The sequence below is a fragment of the Rhamphochromis sp. 'chilingali' genome, assembly GCF_963969265.1.
Source record: "Rhamphochromis sp. 'chilingali' genome assembly, chromosome: 2".
NCBI classification, from domain to species: domain Eukaryota; kingdom Metazoa; phylum Chordata; class Actinopteri; order Cichliformes; family Cichlidae; genus Rhamphochromis; species Rhamphochromis sp. 'chilingali'.
Window position 1 is genome coordinate 59,799,059 of NC_137930.1, and position 8,533 is coordinate 59,807,591.

The window sequence follows — 8,533 nt, forward strand, 5'->3', positions numbered from 1 at the left end:
TGAAAGCAGGGCCAAGGGTTCCTTCCTGGGCATGAGTATCTGGGTTGGAGCATAATTGGACAGCTGGACCCTTTCCTTGCATATTTTTGCAAAAGAGGATGTTGTAAGCTTATCTTACTTTCTCCTCTCTCCTCTTCTCTAATGTACTCTTCTCCCAGTATTGATTTTACTTCAGCACAGAGAGATTGCTTGTGATCAGTGTTGTAATCGAAGATTGAAAAATTTATTTTTTTCCCTGTTCCCTCCAAGAAACTGTTTCTCACTTGACTGTGACAAGCTCAGTAGTTACTGATACTTTAACGGGGCGTCATACAATAATACCCCCTTCCCTTCCTGCATTTTGTAGAGGTTCTCTTTAGGTAATGAAGAGCAGAAGCTTTTGCTAGACAGTGAGTGCACTATATTAACTTACAGGAATGCTGTCTTTCTACTTAGAAGTGAAACTAAACACACTACCCATTCATAATGACTTGTTTTTGTCTGCAGGGGATTCGTTTTTTAAAAAAAGCCCCCTTTTAACCAGAAATTTGATCTGTTAAAAACACAGTTTGTGTAGTTTGTGTCTACATCAGTTAAATAATAACACAACTGAAAGGCTCTGATTATGGGGAGGCATTCGTAAAGTAGAATCCTTTTTCTAATTGCTCGCCCCATCATAAAACTTATTTACAAGCAGGATGTTGAGAAACCAGTTAAAATTACATTGTTGCAGCTGGAAGAAGTTGAAGGGTGTATGTCCTACAGAATATCAATGGATGAAGGTAAATTTAGGACAAAGAGTGCATGTAGAGTGTGAGTGCAGGTCTTGCACAGAAACATGCAGGATTTGTTTTAGGCAAAGAATCATTTTCCCTTTAATCATAAAGCATAAATAATGGTAAAGGACTTGTTCCATGACACATTTAGAGTCATCACCTGGGCTGACTTGGCAGGGTGACAGTCATTCAGCCATAAGTTAAAATGAGGCGTAATTTCCTCTTGACTAATGAGCTTCTTTGAGCTTCTGACCTGAGTTATAAAATGCCAGAAGGTGTCTGAGGCAATGGCAGTGTGGGCTAGAGGAAAAGCCTTTTCTACATCACTGGCAAAACAGCAACTCATAATAATCTTAGAGAAATTCTTCTCATTGTAGGCAATGTTCAGATTAATAGTGAGTCCTTGACTGAGCCAGGCTTGTAATGGGATGCTTTTTTTTTTGCACAAATCAGGTGAAATCAGTGCTAACTGATGATTTGACAGATTATTCTTTCTTCGGACAAATATAAAGCTGATTTTAGCTTCTAACACCAAGTAAACAAAATGATCAGCGTTGTATTTATTTCATTTCTTTATTTCTTTCTTTATTTATCTTTTGGTGTCTGTTTTGTTCTCTCTTCTTTCTTAGTTCTTGTGTCACCCTCAGTGATTTAAGGTTGATTGTATTCAAGGGCTGAATGGTTCTACGTCCAACAAGAAACACTGAGTTCATGTCAGAGTCAAGGTTCTGACTGAAAATATAAATCTGCGTGGATGGACGGAGGTTCACGGATCCATTTTGTTTGACCTCGGCATAATACCAGGCGCTCCATTAAAGAAGATGCTCCAAATGGATCTATCAAGGGCCTTGCTCCCTGAGATAGTGTTGACTAGGTCAGCTAATTCAGAAATGATGCTGCTGATGTGCACATTGAGGGGTCAACTGCAAAGGCATTTTGATCAAAATGTATAATGCACTACATAATCCATCAACATGTAGACAAACCAAGGTTAATGCAACTATGTAATGTTTGCTTGGTAATGAGTACTTGGATGCTCTATCCATACAAATGACATGTGGACAACCAATCACTCATCAACAATCAGTACATTTTTTAATAAAAAAGATTACAGAAGAGGTATCTCAAATGAGTTGTTATTTATCCATCAGACAATAAGCATCAGTCTATTCTTTGAGCATAATTTATTTGACAGATTTGCAGTGATCATATTAGTGGAGAATGTTTGCTGCTTACTTTAAAATATTTCAAATGTTTTAACTTCAGTGCTGAGAGATTCTGTCTTCAGACTGCTGGAGCTACAAACATGGATGTTAGACTTAACCCAGAGTGACACGTGTTGTTGACCCCCTTCCCTTTTCACCAAAGATTTAGCAGGGGCATACTCCTGTTCAGTATTGGTTTTTAATGAAATCTGACCTTTAGCGCTAAGTCTCAGCCTCACCACACGATGATAATGGTAGCTGAGTGGTGACTGAATTTGGCTGTCATGTTGAAGCTAGAGTACATTTTCTGAGTAAAAGTAGCTCAATTCTTGTTTTTTTCCCTCATGGAGAATAAAACCCACTGGAGAATATTGAATGTTGATTATTTTTTCTAGACTTTGTGTGAGTTGGCAGAGTTGTGTAAATGTGCTAAGAATAATGTAACAGCAGGTTGGAGGAGAAACAGTAGCTCTTATGTGTTTCACTAACCATTTCGCCACTGGTACTACCCACAATGAGTGGAAAAATGTTTGGGTTTGTCACATGTTAGCTTGGAAGAGGTTATTGTTATGTCTGCTTCCAGAAGGTATACCATTACATGCGGGGCTATTACTTGGGGCCTTATGGCTATTTTTCTTTTTCTCTTTCCTCATTTTCCCTTTCTATACCATAAACTAGATAAGGTTCAGTATGTTAAATACCAGGAGTGTGCCAGAGGCAAAACTTCAAGTGCATATGGGAGTTCAGTTTGCAACGGTGTCAAGGACATGAGCCATGTGATGTTGAAATGACTATCCTTCTGAGTAAAGTCAATAAACCGCACTAGTGATGAGAATCAGCTCGTCTGTCTCCACCATACAAATGCACAGAAACATTCACTGACATTGTAACTCATTCTCCTGCTCTTTCTCTCAACCTACTTCCTTTCTTTATTTGCTGAAGGAAAATGAATGTGACACATCAGGTTTTTAAATGTGGGTGTTTTATGCTCAAGAGTTGTTGTTTTTTGGGGTACAGTAAATCTGCAAAAACACAACCTTTCAAACCTTATATATAATTAATGTGATGAATGATAGGAAATAATTCTGGAAAGTATTTCAAACAACACAAGATACTGTAATGTTTCTAGAAAGTGTAGACTTTATATTTGGAGGTTGTGAAAAAAGAAAGCGTAAATCCAAAACAGACTCGTACTTATACATGGGTTGTTTGTCAGTGCACTATAGCGAAAGGACACCTTGCAAGCATCTTTTCAAGACTTCATCTTACAGTATTTGCAGTATTTGACCACCTAAAATGAGAAACGCTACCATACCGGTGGTTCTCAGCCCACCAGTATTACCTGCACAGGGCTGCTTCTCTAAAAATGTCTCACACACAAAACGTTTTGTAAGTGTTTTCATGCTCGTCCTGCATCTAATAAAATGAACACCCAGTGGATTGCTATTTATGTTGATAGTTACTGCTCACACAACATCATGAATTCATTGAATAAGTATAATGCACGGCTAATGTGGCCACATTACCATTAGCGCTGTATACAAACAGGCCAGAGCTGTGTTAAAATTGTAGCCTAATGATTAAGAACAATCAGAAATTGTGACAATCCTAAAAGATCAATTTGAAACAAGAATGGGATGTGGGTTAGTGTTTTCATTTCACCCTTTGTGCCGTTGTGCAACCTAAATTCAGCTTGCTTTTTTGGATATTTTTTTCTAATGTATTAGTTTTTTTGTTTTTTCTGTGGCACACATCTAGGGGACACAAAGAGCTCATCTTACACCAAGAACAGTTCTCTATTTTGCAATAGAGAGACTGGATCCAAACTGAAATTTAATGGCTTCTTGGTTTGACCTGTTCTCCCTCGTCATTCATGACATTCCACTCAGTAGTTTTTTGGTGATAAAGAGTGTTCAAGTCACACATATGTTGTTTTAAAGTGGATTTTTCGTTAGAGGAAAGGCAGTATTTGTGTACCAGAATCAGTTCTGATCATTATCAGTGATATTTTCAGTAGAAGAACAGTTTACAGTTCCCAAGTTTATTTAAGTATATTTGAAAAAGTATTACTGGATCATAGAGCATGATAATGTTTTTCCTAAGCAATAACACTAACATTATTCTCCAGTTAATGCATTAATAGATAACTAAAACAGAAGTGGTGCATAACTTAAGCTGCACTGTTATGTCTGTTTTTTTTATCTCTCAGCTGTAAAAGCTTCGCTGGGAGAAATACAGTTTAGAGATGAAGCTGATTCACAATGATAACAGATCACGGAAAAGGAAGACCAAGAGTGCTAAATATTGGCAAGAAAATGAAACTTGTTTGACATGAGGTGCTGCACAGCCTTGCCAAGGACCTTGGAATTGCTATAGCGTTAAACATCTCACATATGAGAAAAATTTGAATATTTTCTATTAATTGACTTAAGCTGATGCCTCAAAATGTATTAACGCTAAAACATTAAAGAAAAGCAAGCAAAAAAACAAAAAAACACAATCAAATGAACAAACCAAAACAAAAACTAAAAGTCTGCAGTGTGCTAACCCTTGTACTCTAACCTCCTGAAAGCAGGGTAATCAAAAAGTAACACATTACATTAAAATGCTTCTAGGCTATTTGTGAAGAAGTCATGAAAATCCTGCTCACAAATATCACACACCATGCTGCTATTCATTTATCACTGTCTGCTCTCTGTGTGACTACATTATGCATGTTAAATGTAATAGTGCACTCAAAAGATCATGATAAGAAGATTTTAGGCACAAATATATGTTAATGACTTCTGCTGCATATTTTAACCCTCCTCATGTTTACTTATCCGAAAGTGTCAGAAACCAAAAAATCTGAATAAACATTGTTTATATCTCACTATTAACTCCATTACTAACTATTTCAATTAATATTTGGTGTAATGGTGCTCTTTACCTCTCACAGATCATGGTTCAATGAGGATAATTCACTTGCATGCATGCATTTTAAAACTTTTTTAATGTGCGTTTGAAAGACCTACATATAAAACACAATTGTTTTACATGGCATTGATTATTTACATTTTTTTTAAAAATAATTTTAATTTTTTTCTTTTTATGTAGTGATATAGATAACATGTGACATCTCTTCTGTTCTGGGTCAAACTGACCCGCTGACTTAAAATCAAGACTAAGCCTCCTGTTATGATGCGGGTCAAATTGACCCATTTTAAATTTTAAAAATCTAAAAAAAATAATTCAAAGTATTTTTTCAGCATGAAGCTTCTTCTACTTGGCTTAATAAGGGTAATCAACATATAAAATAAAAGCAGTTCCTTTCACATATGTGCAACCCCCTCTGCATGTTTATATTACACAGATACTGTTTGGGTCAATTTGACCCAGCAGTCAAAGTGGAGGTTAAAGAAGCTCAACTAAATAACAGTAAGTTTCATCAGCTTTTGACGAACAACTCAATCAAGACACATCAACGAAAAAACTCCTCAAATAAAAACAATTTGAATCCAGGAAGCACTGCTTCTGAGCGTAAATACAACCACTGTCTTTTTGATTGCAACGTAATTAATTGTGGAAATGTATATTTCAAAGTTCTCTTTCACAGAACGTTGTCTTTCTTTCAGAAGTTTTGTATGAATAGAATTTAATAATGTGCCTTTATCTTTTAAGTGTGCAATCTGAAAGCTGCAACCAGTTTTATGGATCTGCCCCTGCCCCCAGTCCATGTGTGTATTATTGGTGGGTATGTGCATGTGATTTAGAAAGAGACTGTGGGTTTTTTTGTTTGTTTTTTTTGTCCCTGTGGACATGCAGGTAGGCCTAAAGGCTGAAATATTGATGGATGATGATAAATTCATGTTTTTGTTAACTAAAAAACAAGTTTTCATTGTAGTGTTTTCGTCATCTGGCAAATTGTCTTTTTCTGCATGCTGAATGTTTCAGATGAATTAGAGATTAAATTCTTGTTATTTTTTGTCAAGTTCTTAAATGCATAAACCTTTTTTTAATATCGCTGCACTCACAAATGCTGTTTATCCCCTACGAGTGAACAAATTCAGTTTTGTCATAGTAGAGCCTCTGCCACCACAAAAAGGGTGTGGTCATCACAGGGATGAAGACAAAACCGTTTCAGTCACTTATTCATACAGTAGCACCAGCTCAGAGTTTTTGTTGCTTTATTTTTTCATCCATATTTTATTAAGAAAGAGTCAGTCACCAACAGCATGTGGTTTATTCCATCATAAATAGTGTATTGCGTACGCTGTCTATTTATGCCATGCTCTCATGAGTCTGCTTACATGGAAGAGTCAAAGAAGAAAATGTTTAAAACTTTTTGTGGTGACAAATATACTGAAGTACAATTGTACTCTGTCCAAACTTGTGTTTTAAATAATACTACTAGTGTTCAGCCGTGGTTCGATCTGTATGTGTTTTTCTTGTCTCCAAGATGCCCCTCGGGTAATTTTGCTGAGGACCTGAACTGATTCCAGTAGCTTCCAGAGCACTGGGATCAGCTTTTTCTTTCATACCAAGACCTGCAGCTCCACACAGCTGGCTTCCATCATTGCATGTTTGTGTATGTGTGTATTATGTCTGCAATAACCGCAGTTTCAATACATCATGCATGAAAAAGGCAGCAACCCAATATCTATGTCAGTGGGGTAAACGGCATCACTGCATTGTCTCATTTCATTTGGAACACGAGAAGACAGTTATTAAATACATTTTAATTTTCCTATGTTAAAATTTAAAGATGTGAAAAACAAATGGTAAATGAATCCTTTTCTAAATCAATACTTTAACTGGCAATAATACTTTTAAAAAGATTTCTTCCTTTATTCTGGATCTCATGTATGCCTTGCAGGCTGCCCATTTATATTGCTTACTTGTATCTGGTGTGAAGGGAGTCTCGAATAAAGCTGGATGCATTGATCTAGGGGTGCAGGCTGTTGTTGTTAAAGGGTTGTTAAAGGATAGGTGGGAGGCAGATGTGGTTGCCTTTTACTTGTGGTTTATTTTGCTGAGCCAAATCCTCTCTTTTGGGATCATGCACTCTCAGGTTCGAAGAGTGGGTGGAGGTCTGAAACGATGAATAGACAGGAATGAAGGAAGTGATTGAAAGGGATTTTTGTGGGCTTGCTTTCATGTCTTCCACCCTACTGCACCTATACACCCATCAAAAACTCTCCCCATCCCTTCTTTCCTGAGTCCATTCATGCTTAATGTATATTCTTGTCCACTTGGGGAGACTGGGGGAGCTCATGCCTAGAGAGAGGCCGAAGAGGAAAGCATTTTGTAAGTGGAAATTTGTGATGATTAGGGGTGTACTGCGTAGGCGGGGGTGTGTGGTGAGAAGGGAAGTCCATTATTTGAAGAGGGTGAAGTGAATTCTGATGGGGGGGGCAGCTTTCAAAAAGGGTATTGACAGATCTCTTCAACTGCTGTCCCCACTTCACAGCCCTCATCAGCCCCAATTCTAAACATACCAATGCCCCTCCACAAGTTAAAGAAGTCCCCCCTCCCCTGCTGTGCCCACACGTATGAGTTGATGAACTGATGGTCAGGGTACTCTGAAGCTTCTGTCTTACTGAATACAAGTGCTGCTTCAGAACAGGCTCATTCTCCTTGAAGCACACAACTCCTTTGGGGTGTATAAACCTATCAAGGACGAGTCTCTCTTTTTATTGGACCCGTGATATTCAGTGCACTTTTCAATCATAGCTAGATTTTAACAAGTCTATAAAGCTCAATAACATGTCAACACAGATAAAGAAATGAAAAGGGTAAGGGCTAATGTTTGGGAACATGCGTGGAAAGTATGAGAATTGAGAAAGATGAGGAAGATGAAGCTTTAACATGGAATTCTCAAGTCTTCGTGACCATTTTTGGAAAGAATTCATCTGAATTTTAAAAATATTCAGTAACTTTGAGCTTTAAAAAAAGCACTGCTGATGACGCACACTGTATGAGAAAGTTACTGTTACTGTTACTCCTTTAAGAATTAACCATCAAATGCACTAAAATCTTCATCTTATCAACATGCGAGAAGTATGGCCCCCTAAAGTTGGAGTAAAATTCCTAAGAGGGCCATTCCTTGCTATTTCACCCCCAACCATCGCTCTTCCTGGTCTTAGTTATGGCAGATTGGGTTGCATGATCCTTGGAATATTAAACTACTACATCAACACTGCCAATCCCAGTAGAAAAAAGGAGAGAGAGAGAGAAAGAATCTGCCTCTTCCAGCTTCTAATCCAGTCTGTTTGCAAAGCACAGGCTTTGGCGTGACACTTGTTCCCCATAGATTCTAGTGTTCTCACTGGAGAACAGCTTACATTAGCATAACCGTGAGGCCCATCCCTTCACTACAGGATTAGTTCAGCTCTCCTCCCACTGTCTGATGGCTCTTTATCCAGATGGATACAGCCTGTTAAAGGTCTTAACCACACTATTGCCACCAAAGTCATTATCATTCACCACGAGAAGGAATCAGCTCACTGAGGGCCTGCTGTTTAGACTGAGAGTGACATCTCATTTGGGATGGTTTGAAAGAAAAGACAGGGAACTCCCCTTCAGTCTCTGATG